The following is a 16,856-nucleotide window of genomic DNA, read 5'->3' as shown; positions in this document are numbered from 1 at the left end:
GATTTCAAAGCTGCTGTGGTCTGCTCAGTCATTAAAACATTTCTAACCTCCCTCTTTTGGGCAAAAGTCCATGAGAAATCAGTATTAAGTCAACTTCAAAGTTTTCTAGATGAGCGGTCTATACTGGATCCATATCAATATGGATTTAGAGTGGGCCACAATATCGAGACACTTTTGCTCTCTCTTCTCAAGGTCTTCCAGCGGGGGTTCGATAGTGGCTCAGGGTTCTTCTTGATCTAACAGCTGCCTTTGATATGGTGGATCATTCCATGCTGCTGAAATGGGTGAGAAAAATTGAGCTTTGTGGCACTGTTTGAGTGGTTTTCGTCTCTTTTTGCATCAACGAACTCAGAACGTCTTCTACCTTGGCTCTGAGTCCTCAGGTTTTTCCACTAAGCTTGGGCATCCCGCAGGGCTCAGCGCATTCAGCAACCTATTTTAATGTTTGCTGTAATTATCTGTTAGGTCTTAGCTTATTTGGATGTTGGCCGCTATTTATATGTAGACATCCAGTTTGTTGTTCCCATTAGTTCCAATGATTAGTCACTTTCTAGAATTTCTGAATTAATGTTTTTTCTTGAAATCGTGGTTATCAAACCATAAATTGATTTTAAATATTGAAAAAACTGAAGTCTTGTATCTAGCAACATTCCAGATTACTTAAATGCCTAGTTCTTTGGCAGTCAACAGAATTGAAATTAAAATATCTAGACAAAAGAGCAATTGGAGAATAATGGTTACAATGTCTCTTCGCCCTCATGTTAGCAAGGTAGTGAAAAGTGCTTTCTATAAACTACTTTTGCGGCGGAGGCTGCGTCCCTTTTTGGGAGAGATTGATTGATTGATTTAAAATACATAATTCACACTCATTGTCTTACCACTGGACTATTGTAACACCTTATGCCTTAGTTTACTTCAGGTGACTTTTCAGTCTCTCCAACTGTTACAAAACGTAGTGGCATAAGTAGTTACTGGCACCCCTTTAAGACGACATATTACTCCTGTTCCTCTTCATCCTGCCAGACCAGTCTTCACAGTGGGTTCCCAACTTCTCCTCTGATGTTCCTCCTATATAGGTTGATTCAGCAGGGAAGGAGTCAGTAGTTCTCTTCCTACAACAGATAGTAGGTGTAGCTGGTCTAGAAGACGAGGAGGAAGTAGCGAGGGCAAGAGCCTCCCTGAGATCAATTTCCCTAAAGTGCACCAGGGCCGGGCCAGGGGACCCTCCTTAGAACAACAGTGCTGTTAGGGCTGCTTTTCTTCCCACTAGGACAATCAGGCAGATGACCTTGCATTTCCCCTGAGAACCGAAAGGAAAAAAAAGAAACCTGGTGTAAGTGTGACATCAGTAGGTAGGCCTGAAAGCCTTAGACTGCAGACCTGGCCTGACGTCTCCCCAAAACCACCCCCTACTGAAAGGTAAGCCCATCAATGAGCCAGCATGGATAGGCAGAGGAAGTGCCTTGGCTGTGGTGTGAGGATCATTCCCAACATTGCAGGAAACTTTTTGCTGCAATTGTAACAGTGCTGCAAAAGAAGTCACGGTGGAGGGGGAGGGGTGGCGAAGGTCCATTGGCACCAAATCCCTTCTCAAGCTGAGAGTTTTCAGTAATATTGGAGAAGGGGAACACTACAGGATAGGCACCCAGCCATTCACCTGCAGTATCAGAGGAGGCAGGAGGCCAGCTGGAGAATTCACCCGAAGGGGAGTTAAAACAATTTCTCCACTGAGTTTGTCCTTATGATGCACAAAGCATCTTGCCAAATGAAAGGCAGGTTGGCTCGGGCGATCAGCCCCTCCACGAAGTCCCTGGAGGTAAGACCCCTTGCAGGTAAAAAGCGAAAGCTGGATACCGAAAAGGGGAAAGGCCTAGAATATCACAGAAGCAGGCCTCGGAAGATGCAGGGGACTCCCAAATAGACTTCCAGGAAGGAGGAGTATATAAAGGCCCAGAGCAAGATGATTCGATAGTGAGACTATTTAGGGCAGAGGAGCTGGGAACCCTTATTTCTAGTGTCTCTCAGGTTCTAAGACTTACTGAGGAGCAGCCTAAGGAATCAAAGCCTAAGAGCAACCCTATTCTTACAAGAATTTAAGAAACCAGCAAAGGCATTCCCTATCCTGTTTGCTTTCAGGACCTAATTAGAGCAGAGTGGATGTTCCTGGAGGCTAGCCTGTATAGTAGAACATGGATAGGCTATATGTGATGGAACAGGTAGGTAAGGAAAATCTCCTGTCTCTACCCAAAGTAGATTCAGCGGTAACTGCGGTCTCAAAAAAAATTATCCGGGTCAGAGGGGACGTGGCCCTCAAGGACCTGCAAAATAGAAGAATTGAGACACTGCTCAAAAGAGATTTTGAGCAATTTTGTCTTATTTATTTATTTTTTATTTTTATTTTATTTATTAACTTTTATTTACCGACATTCGTGCAGCACATCATGCCGGTTTACAAAGAACTCAAGTGGGTGATACACTGAAACATTATAACAAGAACAATGTACAATGAATAAAATAAAAGTAAAGTTATAACGATGTAACCTTAGAACAAAATACTATTCCTTACAATAAGGACACATTGACCGATCATGATCAAAAATAAAATTAAGCCGTAGGGGGAATGATGTTTCTTCTAGAGTATCCATGGGTGGTGCGGGGGGAAGCATAGGAAGGTGTGGGGAAAGTTCGAACAGAGGGGGCTGGGGAGAGATTAGGTTTGGTTTGTGTCGGGATAGGCCTGTCGGAAAAGCCATGTTTTGACTCCTTTCTTGAAAGTTTGCAGGGATGTCTCTTGGCGTAGGAGGGTGGGGAGGGTGTTCCAGAGGGTGGGGGCAGCAACAGAGAAGGCTCTCTCTCTGGTGTGGGTAGAATGTGCTGCCTTTAGGGACGGGGTGTGTAGAGTACCTGCATGGGTTGTTCTTGTGGGTCGGTCGGATGAACGGTAACGAGGCATTTCGTCGAGCCAGGTATGATTATGTTTGTGTAGAGAATTGTGAAGGATGGTGAGGGTTTTGTATTGTGAGCGGAAGGAGATGGGTAACCAATGTAGGTCTTTTAGTATGGGGGTGATGTGTTCCCTTTTTTGTGTGCCTGTTATGATTCTGGCCATGGAGTTTTGTAGAATTTGGAGGGGTTTGATGGTGGTGGCGGGGAGTCCTAGTAATAGGGAATTGCAATAGTCTAGTTTTGTGAGCATTGTGGTCTGTACGACTGTGCGGAAATCATGGGTGTGGAGGAGGGGTTTGAGTTTTTTTATGATGTTGAGTTTATAGAAACCCCCTTTTAGTAGATTTTTGATGTGGGGTTTGAAACTTAGGTGTTGGTCTATGTAGACGCCCAGATCTCTTACAAACTGGGTCTGGGGGGTGGTTGTGGTTGTATTTTGATGGGTGTTCTGTCGCAGGGGGAGAGTAAAACGTTCAGGTTGCTTAGAGATGACGAGTAATTCTGTTTTTGACGAGTTTAGAGCTAGATGGAGTTCGGATAGTGAGGCGCTTATGGTGGCGAGGCAAGATTCCCAGCGTTGCAGAGGTTCTTTTATGGATCCCTGAAACGGGATGAGAATCTGCACGTCATCTGCATACAGGAAGAATTTCAGGCCTAGTTTGGAGAGGAGGTGGCATAGGGGTATGAGATAAATATTAAACAGGGTGGAGGATAAGGATGATCCCTGGGGTACGCCCTGCGTGATAGGTATGTGTGAGGATTCGTGCTTGTCGATTTTTACTAGGTACTCTCTGTGTGTGAGGTAGGAGGAGAGCCATGAGAGGGCTGTGTCGGCGATACCTATTTCTGTTAGGCGGGTCATTAGTATCTGATGGTTGACAGTATCGTAGGCAGCTGAGATGTCTAGTAGGGCGAGTAGGTACGAGTTTCCGTGGTCCATACCTTTAAGTATGGTGTCTGTCATGGCTAGTAGTAAGGTTTCGGTGCTTCGGTCTTTACGGAAACCGAATTGTTGAGTGTGGAGGACATTGTGGTCTTCTAAAAACTCCGTTAGTTGTTTGTTAATAACCCTCTCTAGTACTTTGGATAAGAATGGGAGATTGGAGATTGGACGGTAATTGGCCGGGTCTGTGGGGTCGAGTGTGGGTTTCTTTAGGAGGGGCTTGACTATGGCCAGTTTGAGTGGGTCTGGGACACTGCCTGCTGTAATAGAGCAGTTGATGAAGTCCTTAATATGTTTGGTGATGGCGGGGGTGATTGAGAGGAGGGTTTTTGAAGGAATGGTGTCTGAAGAGTGTGTGGATGGTTTCATCTTTTTTAGTATAGCTTCTACTTCTATGTTGGTGGTGGGGTCAAATGTTTTGAGAGTGATCTTTTTGTCATTGGGAATGGGGGGGAGGGGGGTATTGTTGTCTGGGAAGCGGAGTAGAATATTGTCGATTTTATTCTTGAAGTATAGGGCTAGTTCTTCGCATTTTTTGTTGGAGATAGTATCGGTGAGGGAGGGTGCATTGGGGTTGGTGAGTTCTGAAACATATGTGAATAAGGCGTTTGCATTAAATTGGTAGTCGTGGATCTTTGCCGCGTGGAAATCACGGATGGTGTTATGTGGAAGATATGCAGAAGGACATTACTTTGTGCGGTGCAGCAAGGTCCACAAAGAGGTAACTGGGAGGCATCCCACTCCCTGTGCTGCTTTGGTGCTACTAGTCAATGATAGCCTATGTGGCAGATGTGTTGCGTAATCCTAATAAGAATCACAGCAAATGATGGCCAGTCAAATGCTATGGCTAAAGAATTGGGCAGCGGACTCGTTGTCAAAGGTCAAACTAAATAAGCTCCTCTTTAAGGGAAAATTACTCTTCGGAGAAGATCTAGAAAAGCTAATGATACAAACTTGGGGGAGTCCAAGCCACTAAGACCACCAGAGGACAGAATCAAGAAATTGCAAAAAGGGGGCCCTGGGAGGCAGTAGCCCAGGGACAGCAGACAATATAGATAGTCAAGGCCCCAGGAGGGCAGACCGGGACCTCAGGGTAGCCCGTTTGAGGGGCCAAATGAGGCTTTAGGGGCATATTCAATAGGAATCAGCTGATTAGCAAGGGAGCCCAATGAAGGTGCTCAGGGTCACTCAGGTCTTCCACAGATCGGAGGAAGACTGTGGGAGTACTTCCACGAGTGGGCCAAAGTGATTAGAAACCAGTGACATCATAAAAGATTAGTATTAATCTTGACATCATAAAAGATTAGTATTATCCAGAGGTAAAAGACCCCATAAAAGAAGAATTCATACAGTCACCTTGCAGCAAGGGAAAAAGGCAGCCAAGAGTCTGTCCTCCAGGCATTTGTTCCAATTCCCAACCAAGAAAGAGGAAAAGGGACATGCTCTATATATTTTGTAGTCCCAAAGAAGGATGGGACATACTGGTTGATATTGGACCTCAAGAAAGTAAACCAATCCTTTAAGGATACCACATTTCAGAATGGAATCTCTGGGCTGGTCAAGGCTGCAGTAAGAAAAGGTGAGTTTCTGTCATGTCTAGACCTGATGGAAACAATTTGCATATACCAATGCGAGAGAGTTTCCAAAGATTCCTGCATTTTGCAGTGCTAGGACAGCATTACCAATTCCAGGTGCTACTCTTTGGGCTGGTAACGGCACCAAGAACTTTCACGAAGGTGCTGGTGGTAATAGCAGACATCTTGCACAAAGAGAGCATTGGAGTCCATCTCTATCTAAATAACTAGTTAATAAGAGCAGATACTTTCCAAGAGGGTACTCATGCAACAAAGAGTAATACAGTTGCTAAAGGAGCTGGGAAATGAAAACCACCTACCCCCAATTCTGTCTCTAAAGTATCTGGGTGCTCACTTCAACACAAGCAAGGGAATGGTGTCTTTGACAGAAGAGAGATGGGACAAGTTGCAGCAGCAGGTGCACTACCAACTATCATGACCCCCAGAGTAAGAATATACTTACCAAGTCTTAGGGTCCATGATGGAGACCATCAAAACTGTCCCATGGCAAAGAGCACATAGACTGCTACAAAAGTACCTCTAGCTAGTGCGTCTTTGCAAGGCCAAAATTTCAAGAGGGAGGCCACTGTTGAGCCCCCAAGTAAAAGAGAGCCTCAGACACCCTGTCGAAGGGATCCAGCTTAGAACACCCCCGCCCCTCGGATGCTGCCGATCATAGACACCAGCAGCAGTGGATGAAGGTGGCACAAGGATCCTGGGTCAAGAAAGAGAGAGAGTACCCCATAAACAGACTAGAGACCAGTACTGTCATTCTGGTGCTAAGGCACTTCAGATCAAAGTTAGTGGGAAATCAATCGAGATACTCTTAGCCAATGCCACGACAGTAGCCTATGTCAAGAGACATTGGAGAATGAAGAATTTGCAAGTGGCGAAAGAAGTAGCCTGAATAATGGTATGGGCAGAAAAGCATCTCCAGGACATTTCAATGGCCCATGTAGCAGGGATAGACAATATTCAAGCCGACTTCCTAGGTCGGCAGAGAATGGACCGAGGGCAGTGGGACTGTTGGAGGAAGTGTTTCAGTAATTAGTAGCCCAGAGGGGACAGCCCCAGTGTGACCTGATGGTGAAAAGAAGCAATAACAAGGCATCCGTTTTCTTCAGCAGGAGAAGAGAATTTGGATCCAAGGAGATTGATGTGTTAGCTTGGAGATGACCCAGCTACTTTACATTTTTCCCCCCTTGATGGGGAAGATCCATTGCAGATCAGCAGTACCAGGTGATCTTGGTACTCATATCTAATGAAATTAAGGATATGTTAACCAAACAAGTTCAGGACAGAATAGGTCTCTTGATGCAAGATCCAAACAGGATGGAAAATCTGGCTGAGTTCTCTCTTATGTCATGGCTATTGAAAAGGGCAGGCTTGGGGGAGAGGGTACTCTCTTCACCCTGCTTAAAGCAAAAAAGAAATTTTCACTAACCTATGCCAGAGTTTGGAGGCTCTTTGAGAGCTGGGGTAGGCCTAGGTCTAGAATGGGTAGATGTGAATCGGTTATTTACTCTTTCGGATAATAGACTAGGGGGCACTCCATGAAGTTAGCATGGGGCACATTTAAAACTAATCGGAGAAAGTTCTTTTTTACTCAACGCACAATTAAACTCTGGAATTTGTTGCCAGAGGATGTGGTTAGTGCAGTTAGTATAGCTGTGGTTAAAAAAGGATTGGATAAGTTCTTGGAGGAGAAGTCCATTACCTGCTATTAAGTTCATTGAGAGAATAGCCACTGCCATTAGCAATGGTTACATGGAATAGACTTAGTTTTTGGGTACTTGCCAGGTTCTTATGGCCTGGATTGGCCACTATTGGAAACAGGATGCTGGGCTTGATGGACCCTTGGTCTGACCCAGTATGGCATTTTCTTCTGTTCTTAAGGGACATGTGCCCAAAGAAGGTCAGTATAGTTACAAAACTCCGGTTTCTACAGGATCGCCTAGACAAAGAACTGGCATTAAATTCTCTTAAACAGTCCATGTGGTGACAACTGTGTGCTACTTGGGGACAAGTGAATGGATATTCCATTGCATCTCTACTAGACGTAGCTCATCTTTTAAGAGGAGCAAAATACCTATGGGCCCCTACATAAACCTCTGATGCTGGCTGGGATCTGAACTTAGTCTTGAGGACATTATCAAAGGCTCCCTTTAAGCCTCTCAACAAAATTTAAGTTAAGGGACCTAAAATGGAAGACGGTCCTTTTGGTGGCAATACTCTGTGAGCAATATTTTTCATTTTCGAAGGAAAAAGTAATGATTAGGCTGATTCCATCATGCCTCTCGAAGATGATGACGGAATCCCACCTTAACCAAACTATTTCCCTACTAGGATTTAGGAAGGCGGACTGAGTTGATAAAAGAAGGAACCTTCTTGGATGTTAATTTTTCTAAAATACCTAAAGGCTACTAACAACTTCAGCAAATTAGATGCGTTATTTATCCTATAGGGAAGCAATTCTCAACTGGTGTGTTGCTATGCACCCACAGCTGGCAGGGCTGAAGACTGGCACCGCTGGCCAGTGAGGCTGAAGACAAACTGTTCAGCTGGGGGCCAGTGTGTGTATGTGAGACAAGGAGAGTGCTTCTGTGTGTGTTAGAGAGAGAGCATGTGTCTGGCTGGCTGTGGCTGTGAGGAGAGAAGCAGCATGTGTATGATTGAGCCTGTTTGTGAGATAAAGAGAACATGTGTGTGATTTGAGTTTGTATGTAAGTGAAATAGCGAGAGCATTGTGTGATTGAGAGAGACTGGTTAGAGAGGATGACGTGTGTGAGTGAGAGACTGGTTGGGGAGATAGAAACTGGTCCTAAGAGTGTGACTGGTGTGTGTGTGTGAGAGAGAGAGAGAGAGAAGAGAATGGTTGTGGTCCCTAAAGAAGAGGACCGTGAGGACAGCTTCAGCAACTACTGCTGCTTCTGGTGTGGCCTCCAAGGGAAAGTAGTAGAAGAACTGCTGGAGAGGGTATATAAAGGTGGCTTTTTAAGTTCATTTTTCTTGATTGACTGCCACTTTAATTATTGGGTATTATGTGATGTTTTGAAATATTTTATTGGTGTTTGGAGAATTTTTAATTTTTAAGAGTTTTTAATTGTTAGATGTTCTGTTTGTCAGCTGTTTTGAAACATTTATTCATATAGTTTTACAATTTTCTGTGTGGAAATCTATAACAGCTTGACTTTTTCTGTTTTCCTAATTGGAAGTATATTGGTGTTTAGGGCCTGGTTTAATATTTGTAGTATTGCCTTTTTATAGATAGGGTTGATCCATATGAGTGTATGCCATAATGCAGGTGTAACTTTGGTTGGATTGGTTTGTGTGCATTATTGCAGATCCTGGGACTATGTTAGGTGCTATATTTCTGTTTCCATTTCTCCAGTTTTGTGCTGCATGCAGAGTGGCCTTTTTAGGTTTCCATTCCAGTTTCTGTCTCCATATTTGTAATTTATGGTCTTTCTGTACTTGGTGAAGGTTGATTTTGTGTGTATGACTGAGGTGGGGTATTTAACTAGCATGTAGGCTACTAAAATATCTCACCTTATTTGTTGTGTTTTCACAGTAGGACATGCATTGGTGGTGAACTGCTTTCTGTCTTTTTTTTTTTTTTTTTTTTTTTTTTTATAAGTAGGGCTATTAAGCCTGGTAGTAGAGGGAGTTTGTGTTTCTGTTATTGAGAACACCAGAATATATCTTTTTTTTGTATGGTGAGTTGTACAAGGAGTGTTCTAGTTCTTTTTACCCATTACTGAGGGTCAAGAATGGGGGTTGGGTTTATCATGTGTTCAGTGTATCACACATGTGGGAACTATCTATCATGTGTGTCCTGACAGAAAAAAGGATGAGAACCACTTCTATAGGGGAACAAAAAGGAAAAGCAACATCTATGGCTTCAATTGAGAGATGGATTAAGGAAGCCATAGCCTCAGCATGTATAGTAAATAAGACAGTTCTGTGGGAGCTAAGTGCACAGGTGACCTCCTTGGCAGAATATAGGTCGTGGCTCTTTGTGAGATGAGAAACTAAATTCTCCATGGGAGACTTAGAAGCAGCCCTTGGACTTCCAGTCTGGGATGAGTACAGCTGAGGTTTACCCCACTGTGAAGACTGGTCTGATAAGGCTAAGAGGAAGGTACAATTAGATCTTACCTGCTAACTTTCTTTCCTTGAGTCCTGACAAACCAGTCCAGATCCCACACTGAGTAGGGAGAGGGAAAAAGTAAAAATAATAAAAAGATAAAGTAGAGCCCAAGGGGGCCAGAATAAGACTATAATAAACATTACTGGCCCTCAGGGGAACACCTTTTTTTTTTTTTTTGTTTCGGTTTGCAATTAATCCGCAAAACAATAGATGCATGAGAGAGGGGAAAAAAGAGCAGATTTAAATATTCAGGGAAGAAAGGGGAGCAAGAGGATCCCCCTCATGTAGGCATCAGGTGCATTTTCTTTTCTTTTCCTTACTTTTAGATAGGTGCATTAAAAGAAAGATAAAACTGGGGAAAGAAATATAGATCTCAGGGAGACACATACACATGCAATATTAGGCAGCGGGAAAAGGACGAGAAGGAATTATGGACTAGCTTGGTTAAGAATCTACGGACTATCCTTCCATGCTAAACCAGCCTGTATAGGGGGAATATCAGAGAGGAAATCGGGAACTTTGCCTCCATTTGCTGGTAGGGGGACAAAACCCACTGTGAAGACTGATGTCAGGACTGGAGGAAATAAAATTAGCAGGCAAGATCTAATTGTACCTTCTCATGAAGCTTCACTGACTGCCTATGTGTTAGAGGGTTAAGTTTAAAATCCTCCTGCTAGATTTTAAAGGTGTCAGTAAACTGGCGTCATCTGTGTGTAATGTTGATTTGGCAGAATGTGTAATTCCTGAGGAATCTTTCGTGAGGGACTTCGTCAAATGTCTTCTGAAAATCCAGATACACTCTATCAGCTGCCTCGCCCTTATCCATTTTCCTCCTAAACTGTCCTTTTACTTACAAATGTATAATTTTTTATTTTAAGCATTTTCAAATATAACAACAAGATAATACTTGTACAAATATAGATAAACTACAAAAGAATCTTACACATACAGATAATAAGCATTTACAATATTTATCTGTTAATTAGGTAAGTAGAGAAGGGGCAGATATAAACTGAGTGATATGTAAAAGGTTACTTATTCACTTAAAGAAAGTTAGAGAATCCACCAGAGAAATATAATCAATCCCCAGAACCCAATATAGGGGATCCTTAGGTATGAGTGTCCAGAAAAACTCGGAATTGCGATGGCTTGAAAAAAATATAACTGAAATTAGAATGATTCACAATACACTTGCAGGGATACTTCAAAACAAACTTGTCCCCTCTGGATAATACCTCTGGACGCATATTCAGAAATTTCTTCCTTCTGTCTTGAGATGCTCTGGATATATCTGGATACATCCAAACTTTATCACCATGAAATAACAATGTGCGCTTATGCATGAAAGAAATAAGGTATTACGACTTAATCTGAGGGAAGAGCAAAAGATACTAAAAGTTGCCCTTTTTGTTATAGTAGTCTATAGCAGAGCTTTCCAAACTTTTCATGTTGGTGACCTACTTTTTAGACAAACATAATTGCACGACACAGTAATTCAGTCTACTAGCAAACCAGAGGTTAAAGGTTAAACGAACAAAATGTATTTCAACAATTTATGTTTCCTTAAATATATACATATATTTTTGTGGATTACATAATGTTACACCCACACTGACCACCAGGCAGCTCCCATTCATTCTCACACCCCTTCCTCCCCACCCTCCAGGCATGCACACATTCATTCTCACACACACACACAGAGACCCCCAGACAGGCAGGCACCAATTTATTCACATACAGGAAGGCACCTATTCTCCCACAGACAGACCCCAGGAAGACACCCATTTGTTCTCATACACAGATACAGCCTCAGGCAGGCACCCATGCATTCACACACACATACCCCCAGGCAGACTCCTATTCATACACTGAAGGCAGACCCCCCTCTCTTTCTTTTGCCAGCAACCTCAGAGCCTCTCTCATTGCTCTGCTACTGCTGTCACTGCCACCATGTGGATATTTGGGGAGGTGCTGATTGCTGCTACTGGCACTGAAGCCCGTTCTGCTGCCTCCTCTGTGCAGGCCCCACTGTATAAAATATTTGTGGGCTTCCACTTCCTCCATGCCGATCTCGTGCATTGCGAGATCGGCATAGAGAAAGTGCTACTCTTACAACATTCCCAAAGATAACATATGCCAATCACTAAAAAGTAAATTTTTTTTACCTTTGCTGTCTGATCTTAGTTTTCTAATCTGTTGGTCGCAGGCTTTTTTTTTCCATCTTCCCTTTCTTGTTTGGTTTTTTTTTCTGCCAATTCCTTTTACAGGGTCTTTTTTTTTTTTTTCTATTTCTTTTCGCTCCATCTCTTCTTCCCTCAAACACACAATCAGGTTCTCATTCTCACAGCGGCCCTACTATCGGGTTTCCTCCTCTTCTCAGGCCACCGCGACATGGGATATGTGGCGGCCCATTAATGCTGCTCTTCTTCGTACACGGCAGATGCTCCTCCTCCTTCCTGCCCACGCGGCCCCGGCACATTTTTCTTCCAGGGCTGTGCAGGCAGGAAGGAGGAGGATTGAACGTGACCCTTTTCTTTGGGCTGTGGTGACGTAAGCTCCACCACGGCCCCACCAATCTTCCTGCTGTTGTTCCCTGCTTCCGCCAGCCCTGCTGCTATGTGGACTGGGCGACACACCTTCACATTGCAGGCGACACACTAACGTATCGCGACACACAGTTTGGAAAGCTCTGCTCTATAGACTCCAAAAATTCCATCAGATTTAATGAGACATCCACTGGTTGCTCCCAAGAGCCAATATCCTCCTTAATAGGGAGGAAATATATCTTAGATATCACCGGTAGCACTTCAGTAGTTGTTCAAAACCTACCTCTTACATAATTTGAAAATATCTCATAAGATGATATCAACTTCACATAGGGAAAGTTAAGAACTCTTAAATTTTACAGATTTCAGGGAGTTCTCAATATTTTCCAATTTTTTTGCATGCACAGCTTCCGATTTAACAAATTTATGCTGAAGAGACTCTACCATTGAAACTTGAGATTCCAATTGTTCCAGCTTTGAAGTATGGGAAATAATTGTACTTTCGGTGGTAAGAAGACTATGATTTGAATCCAAAGTAATCTTAGTCAAATTAGATATTGCAGATTCCAAAGATATCAGAGCAGACCATAAAGAATCCAGTTATCACAGCAGGCTTAACCAGGGGGGAAGAAACAACCGGGTCTATCCTGGGCTCCACATCACCCACTCCTTTATGGCTCATACCTCTCTTCTCAAGACTAGTAGCTCCAGTTAAGGTAGAAGGGTCCCCAGGTTGTATAAGAGAGATAGGTCCCCACTGCAGTTGAGGCCTAACATACCCTGCTTTCTTTGCCAGGGTTTTCAGTCTGCCATTCCTCAATCGCCTCCTCTCGGAGTTCAGAGCAGGCTGCTGAGATGGTCCAAAAAGCAGCTTGAAGAGGAGAGGGAGTCCTTGGGGTGCCTGGACTCAAAGATATCCCCTCAGCCAGCAGCGCTGACACCCACTCCATGTTGGCGGCCCTCTTTACCGGCGGTAATTCTGGAGGTAACATGAAAAAAGACTCAACCCTTGGTTGATGAAATTCCGGTAAGGAAGAGGAGGTGGAAATCTCCCTCTCTCTAGCTTTACGCTTGGTATGAGGCATTTTTACTTTCAAGGCAAAAGGTTAGGAAATTGCAATTGGATTGAGCCTCTTCAGCGTGCGTCTCTAGTGGCAGCCATCTTACCCTACTTACAAATTTTAATTTTGTGTGTTTATTCTGTAGCATAAATCTAAACAAACTATATTCTTGCTCCTTCCTATGAGGGAAAGTTTCAAAACAATTTTGATGGATAAAGCAAGTTTTCCTTTTTGCTTGCTAGACCAGTTGATTACACTTAGGATTTCCCTGCTCCCAGAGATTGATTTTATACATCTATCTATCTATACGTACAGTTTTTATATACAGGTGTTTAGATGAAGGACCATCACATCGATTTACAAAATATACAATTTAAAAATTCATGATACAAACATCAATACAATAAGTAATAACTTATCTAAAACTATAAAATTAAAAATAACAAATAAACATATAAAGTAACTCATCTATGTTCGCAGCTTCTACAATGAGAATTTTCTGAATATATCTCTTAGCTTGGGCTAGTATTGAAAGCCTGATTAAATAGCCACGTTTTCAAAGCTTTTCTGAAGGCCTTTAAGTTGGACTCCAGTCTAGTCTTAGGCCCGGTTAGTGACAGAGCTAGATGTTAGTTTGGCTGATGTTAGGGATGGAATGGATAAGAGGGCACACTCCCTTCATAACCTCATTTTTGGCTATAAGGGGAGTGACCACAGATTCTTGCCGGTAGTCTCTCTTGTAGCTATGGACAAGGATAGACAGACTGCGACGAGTCTCTCTGAGCTCGATTTGAGTCCTTACCTCTAGGTTCAGCAGTCTCTAGGGGCTAATTTCACCAGTTGAGCTGCTTCCCAGGATGGAGTCTGGTAGATGCACCTGGATAGGAAGGGGATGCCTGTCTCCCTAGGGAGCAGTAGACTCCTTCTAGTGGGAACCCAAAGTTCCTTAGCGAATGGATATTCCAGAGGACTTGACTTCTTCCTTTTAAAAAAAAAAAAAAAAAAAAAAAAGCCTCCAGGGTCTCCTCTCTCTCTCTCTTTCTCTCTCTTGCCATCTCCCTCACTATTCCTCCTACCACCACCCCTGTTCTTATCTTCTGACTTCTCTGCTTCCTCATGGGTTTGCTCCATGGAATTAAAAGACGCAAACAATAAAACTAAAGAGGAGAACAAGGAAGGAGATCTTTGGGGAAGACTTGCTCTCCATTTTTTTTTTCTTTCAAGGCCAAGGTGCCAAGCTGGAAGGCAACGTTATTCTTCAGGGAATGAGAGCACCTTCAAAGGCTTTTTCTGTGCATGACGAACTAAAGCAAATGGTATTGACATAGTGGGACACCATGGAGGGTGTGGAGTTGGAGGAGCAGGGTGATGGAAACTCACTCCCTGAGGGAGGTAAGAACAGGCTATTGCAGGTTCCATAAGTTGATATGCTGGTATTGGCGGTAACCTGTAGCAGTACTATTTTGGTGGGGGGGGGGGGGGGGGGGGGGGGAGATATAGCTCTAAAGAAACTTCAGGATGAGCATTTAGAGGCAGGCCTTCTCCCAGCAGCCATGATGATTTAGGCCTCAACTTGCACAGGCTGTATAGCCTTATCAATTTTGTGCTGGATTTAGCAAGTGCCAATAAGTCAAACAGCACACCTGAAATTTGCATGACGTCCAAATAGCACCAGTGTAAGCTCCCCTTTTAAAGGTAGGGGGGGGGGGGGTCCTACTATTCAGAGAGCTTTTGGATAAATTGGTAGGAGTGGAGGAATAGCCTAATGGTTGAAGTAGTGGACTGGAATGGCCAGTGTTGAGATTGTGCTGATGCCACTTGTAACTTTGGGTGGGTCATTTTGCCCTCCATTGCCTAAGGTACAAACTTAGGGCCAGGCTTACTGAGACTTTTTCCCATTATAATAAAGAGGGACATCAAGTCAGAGACTCTGAGAATAGAGGCTGGTCCAAGCATGTGAGGGCTTTGATGACTCAGGTACCAAAGGGGAGGCATTGGGAGCTGGCAACCTCACACACAGCTCAAGGGAGATTAGTCTTTTTGAGGTTAGTATTTTGTAGAGGGGACCCAGAGTACATTGGTCCAGTGGGTCCCATTTTCAATTTTGAGGGGCTATGCACCCGAGTATGACTGATGCCAAATCAATTTATAATTCCCCTCTGCATTCTGTACAGTAAAGGGGATGTTTATTTATAGAAATTTCTGTTATAACCATTTACCAGACTATATGTTCTGGGTGGATTACAGCAGGGTAAAATACGATAGCAGTACAATTTAAAATAAGTCAAAGTACAACAAATTAAGCCAAACAATTTAAATCAGCAATATATATAAACAATGAAAACACAATATTACAAAATTAAAATATCAGTTCCTAAGACCTCATAAAAGCCTGATTAAATAAGTGAGTCTGGGCCTGGGGCAAGATGGCCGCCTAATAGGACGCGGTGGAAGGAGGCTCTCGTCATCCTTATACCTATAATAAGCTTTATCGGAAAAAAAAAAAAAAGCCTCACACTAAGAGGAAGGGGCGAGTTACGGGAGCTTTGTCTGGCTTACCCGAAACAGACCCCTTGCAGCGACGAATTAAGGGCTTCTTCCCGAAGGAGCATTTCGAACGCCAGAGGGGCTGGTCGCTGAGGGGACTGCTGAGGAGCGAATGCAGTCCCCTCTGACCCCAGATGTGACTCTGAGCCCCGGCAAGCTGATTAGACTGGCACACCCTGCACAAGCCGAGGCGTCTCCGATAACAATTGAAACCAAAAGCGATTTTCAACAAGCTTGTGGAGGGATAGTCCTGCTGGAGACCAAGGACGGGGAAGAAGGAGGTGGAACCCCGCAAAGAGGAGATAGCCGGCTTGAGCGAAGGTTTGGCTCTCATGGAGAGGAGAGTCAAACGAGACCCGCAAAAACAACTACGAGCATGGAAGTGCCGGAAACCTCTGGGGAGGTGTGAGAGAGGGTCAGTCGGACCCTCTGTGAGTATCCAGCTTGGCCAACCTGAACAAGTTTCTTTAGGAAATGTTTGATCCGCTTTGAAGGCAATAGAATCCACATTAAAAATATTAACTGCTACAACTATGGAAGCCAAGAATCAGACTTTGATTAATAACACTTTGATCACAACATTTAATTCAAAGATATAAACCCATGAAGAAAGAATAATACAAATTGAAAATATTCAACAGAACATTATAAAATCAGATCTGGTTCTGGAGAAGAAAGTGGAGAAATTGGAAAACACCATGGGAATATTAAATTTAAGGGTCATAAATTTTCCGGTTATTAGAAGTATATCACCACTCGAATTATTTAAAAATCTACATGAAACAAGTTCTGAAAATTCCAGATACCCGTTTACCTGTTTGTACAAATTTATTATTTTCCTCAAAGAAGAGAAATGGGAGAAGAAGAGAGGAGGAATATGTTGGATATATCTGAATTGCTGGAGATCTAACTCTGAAATTCGAGAAAGAAATTTGTGTTGGTCTCGTTTGCCTTCATTACAGACCGTAATAATGTTCTGAAATTGTTTTTTAGAAACAGATTGACCAAATTTTATGGTGCACAAATATGGATGTATCCTGATGTAGTGAAATCTACACAAACTCGTAGAAAGGAATTTCTCACTATGAG

At 43.2% G+C, this 16,856-nt stretch overlaps 1 protein-coding gene across 5 annotated transcripts in view; it reads left to right on the top strand.

Moving 5' to 3' along the window:
• MAPK8 (mitogen-activated protein kinase 8) overlaps positions 1-16,856 on the top strand; it is a 153,526-nt gene that overhangs the window by 6,184 nt on the left and 130,486 nt on the right. Inside the window, exon 1 of one of the 5 annotated variants that reach the window (XM_029609634.1) lies at positions 13,023-13,186. The exons of the other annotated variants lie outside the window; for them this stretch is intronic. The gene's annotated coding sequence lies outside the window, so the exon portion shown is untranslated. Of the gene's footprint in view, positions 1-13,022; positions 13,187-16,856 lie in introns of those variants that run through there. 5 annotated transcript variants of the gene reach the window in all.

This window comes from Rhinatrema bivittatum, chromosome 7, assembly GCF_901001135.1.
Source record: "Rhinatrema bivittatum chromosome 7, aRhiBiv1.1, whole genome shotgun sequence".
Lineage (NCBI taxonomy): Eukaryota > Metazoa > Chordata > Amphibia > Gymnophiona > Rhinatrematidae > Rhinatrema > Rhinatrema bivittatum.
Note: the sequence above shows the minus strand (reverse complement) of the source record. Positions and strands in the feature narration are given on the sequence as shown.